The sequence below is a fragment of the Perca flavescens genome, chromosome 20 (assembly GCF_004354835.1).
Source record: "Perca flavescens isolate YP-PL-M2 chromosome 20, PFLA_1.0, whole genome shotgun sequence".
Lineage (NCBI taxonomy): Eukaryota > Metazoa > Chordata > Actinopteri > Perciformes > Percidae > Perca > Perca flavescens.
Window position 1 is genome coordinate 26799591 of NC_041350.1, and position 4223 is coordinate 26803813.

The following is a 4223-nucleotide window of genomic DNA, read 5'->3' on the forward strand; positions in this document are numbered from 1 at the left end:
ACCCCAAAAAAAAAAAGCTGCCAGTGAAAGAATGATGGTAAACTTGGCTGCGTTATCCAATGAGCAGTAAGCATACGCTTACAGAGAAAGACATGTTTACGCCAAGACAACGGTTATTAAATAAGCAACAACACATGGTGACATACTGTGATGTAGGAAAATATCATATCGACGCCTGCGAAAGTATTATCACTGTGATAACATGGATACTTGACAAATAGCTGATTACCTGCTCCATCCTGCATGCAGAGAGAGGCCTGGTTAGCCATGAGCTTGTCTGATTTCTATCTTTCTTTTTCACAACAAACAGCCAATTAACTGGAGATTAATTTGAACAAAGATGAGAAATAAAAATGGGTGGATGGAGTTGGGATCAGGACATGTCTGAATGATTGAAGTTGTGGTCTGGGTTGTATTTGTAACTTGTAGATGAAATCAGGATGGATTTGTGAAATGTATTGAAAGTAGTGAAAGTTTTTTGCCCTTGTTTTTAATTGTATGAAGGGTTTCCCAACCTTCTCTTTCATTCCCTTTATTCATTTAATATGGTGACACTTATACCTACAGTGTGTCTGTACCGTTTATGCATAAAAACCCATTTGCACCATATGGGAACATCCAATCCAACAAGCCAATGTCAAAGGCTGCGTGCTTACAATAGGCCTGGAGGGGTAAAACTACAGAATTGCACAAGAAAGAATCAAAGATTAGAGAAAAGTCTGAAAAATAAACTTCATTTTGTTCAGAATTTAGTTTTTTTTTCTTATTTCTAACCTGGGCAGTCATCTTGTGACCCTGGTAGGGGTCCCGACAGATTGACCCCTACCAGTTTGTTGATGAACAAACTGATTTGTTCTATTGCCCCTAAAAGCCATAAAATCCCTTTTTAAACTCGGAATTGTGAACTATATTCATACAAAACGGAACTCCTTTGAAATCATCCAATGACACTATGTTTTTTTATTGTATTAAAAACCTTATTTCATTTATTTAAACAGGGACAATGCACAAGTTAACATTAACCTTGTATAAGAACAAGGAGAGATATATTGTACCAGGTTGTAACACAAGTGCTATTTTCCGCCCGTAGTCTCTTGGCAGGTCAGTAACACAATAAATCAATATATCATGAAGTCCCTTTAAATCCCAATCTTTGCTGTGGCTCCCTGGAACTGGAAGCAGTTTGTCAGTCACTCTCATGTAGTCAAATTCCTAACACGTTAAAGGAGTCATCTTTTAGATTTGCTTCCACCTCTGTGGAAGTGCATTTACTCTTTTTAAACTCCATTTTTGTAATCAGACAAAGTGAATACTTTATATGCACACAGATAAAAATCGCAGGGGGGAACGCAGCACGGTGAGCTGCCATACTGCATAACAAGAAGCCGCATGCAGGATCAGCGGAGGATGCTGGCTGTAAGTCGTGGCACACAACCCGGGTGAGACGGAAGAAAGGAAAAAAATATCAAGTCATTAAACATCCTTTTGTGATCAAATGTTTTTTTTCCTCAAACAGACAACATAAACACGATCAGCAGCATGTTACAGGTAACAGATCATACTGTACATGTAACACCCCCCCAAGAATAATACAAAAAAAAATATTGAATTAAAATGAAATAAGGACTATATATATTCCTTATTTCATTTTAATTCAATAATTAATTTCATTAATTATATATATATATATATATATATATATATATATATATATATATATATATATATATACAGTATATGCAAAACAATATCACCCCACCCTCCCCTGGCAACTGTAGTCACAGTGGACCTTTTAATATATCTGCCATTAAAAGCCACATATCCATATTCACCTGTCTAGCACCATTGATGACTGTTGAAAGTTCCATATAAACTATGGGTAACACTTTACTTGAAGGTATCTACATAAGAGTGACGTGACAGTGTCATGAACACATGACACTGTCATGACACATGAACCCTAACCCTAACTTGTCATTACAAAAACCGAATGACACTAAATGACAGAAGTGTTATGTCATAAACGTTTATGACTTGTTTATGTTTATGACACATCCATGACACACTCTACACTCTTATGTAGATCCCTTCAAGTAAAGTGTAACAGAACTGGTATGTCAACAAAAGGTCAGGAGCCACTGCTTAATGGTCAATGTGTGTGGGGGGCCACCGCCATAATTAGTCATTAAACTAATGACGTATTTAGATGTATTTGATTATTCCGATTTTTGCTGTTGTAATCAGATATTAGAATCAGATTTGGTTCTACTGGAAGAATTTCACTCTGTAATGCTTTGAGATTCATGACAATTCGACCTGATTCCTCTCTCTCTCTCTCTCTCTCTCTATATATATATATATATATATATATATTCAACAATTTATAACATTAGTGAGTTCAGCTTTAACACCAACACATACCAGTTTTGTAAAGAGGTTTTTTTTTTTCTTGATATCTCGTTTGTATCTTCCGTCATTACTTTGGAACAAAAAGGTGCCAGAAATGTATGCAAATACCTCAAATGAGGTAATTTAAGTCATTTCAGTCACAATCCATAGTGAGCAGGATCCAACTGTTTTCTTTCTTTCCCAGTAATGAGGTTTATTTGTAATTCAGTGTGCTGCTCGACTGAAACCGATGCAGTGTGACAACTGTGACTACGCTGCATGAGTTATCACTCAACACGCAATTTGATAACCACCAATAAAGCACGTGTAACGTGTAGTGTTAGCTGAGACAATAGAACAATAGAAGGCTTCTTTTATTCCACTGAAGAACAGGTAATCATACCGTAATCATCCAGCCAGTCGCTGTCTTTCAGTTGGCTTCTCCAACACCCCCCGCAGCACTCTCCCCATGGAGAGACTCTTGTTTTTCACCGTGGATTCCTGCTCTCACCCTGAACTCTCCTATCTGCTGACTCGGGCGACAGGAGACGCAGTGTTTAGGGAGACAGGCGTGATTCCCCCCCCTTTTTTTTTTTTTTTAATTGTTTTCCTAACCGACAAATGAGAGGTGCAGCTTTTCGATCATGGTCAGTAACCTTTTACCTAACCGAGATGCGATTGGCCTTAAGGGCGCCTGCTCAAGAAGACAGTTTTACTGTTTGAAATGCACCTTTTATTAATTAATGGTGTTTATTTGGACAAAGAGGGATCTTGTTTACCATGTATTTGCAGCTGCAGTGAGTATAGGATATCCTGAAAACTCCAAACAAGGCATGTGGCCCCTTTTGCAACTGCAGATGTGTGTGGAAAAAAAAAAGAAAAGGTGAAGTTCCTCACTACCTGTGTGTGTTTCTTAGCTTACAAAACAAGACATCAGGGTCAGACGTCAGGGCTCATCTCTGAAGCCTCGGGGTCATTAGGATGAGATTCCTTCCGTTTCTTTTGACAGGTGATTACTGAGGCGCTTTGATGAAAGAGCTGCCACACAATAGTGACTACTCCCCCCCTTTTTTTTTTCTCTTCTCAGAGGTTGCACCCTCTGGATGGGAATTATTTCTGTGTCCCCCTTCTGCTGGAATTCAGAGGAAGTGCCGGCCGATAGGTAACACACACCTGACACCTGCGCAACTGTCCTGCAGCATTCCTGACACCTCGCTCTCCATTAGTGGTTCCCAGCCCAAGACAGGGGTGTCACTAAACAGAGTTAGACCATTCAGTGTTGTCATAACTTTCCTTGAATTTGTGGGGAGGGGCTATATTTTTAAGCTCTAGTTTAAAGCATAAAACAACCTTAATACGTGAAATCCTTCTTTTGTTGAAACGTTCGCCTCTTGATGCGCCACGGCGGCCCGAGCCGTCTGCATGTTCTCATTTGGAATCAAACGCTGCAGCAGCAGCATCAGACATGTTTCCCACTGATGTGCTCCTTGAGCCGCAGAGGAGGAACTATAATGAGTGGAATCTGCAGCTGGAATGTCTTCTTGGAATGAAAACCCGCAGCCTCGCCACACACGAGTGTACAAAGCGAGACCCAAATTACACAAACACATTACATTTCTCATGAGAGAAATTGTTTTTTTATTTTTATTTATTTTTTATTTCTAAAACATCTTTTTTTGTAATTACATGTTCTGCTCTCTGAAAAGTATGTTGTTATAGGCTATTCATTGTATACTACACACGGCGCTTCGTGACATCTGCAGACAATCGACGAATGGAGAGGTCATCCATCACCCCACGCTGACAAACGTGGCACGACAGAAGACGCACAAAGC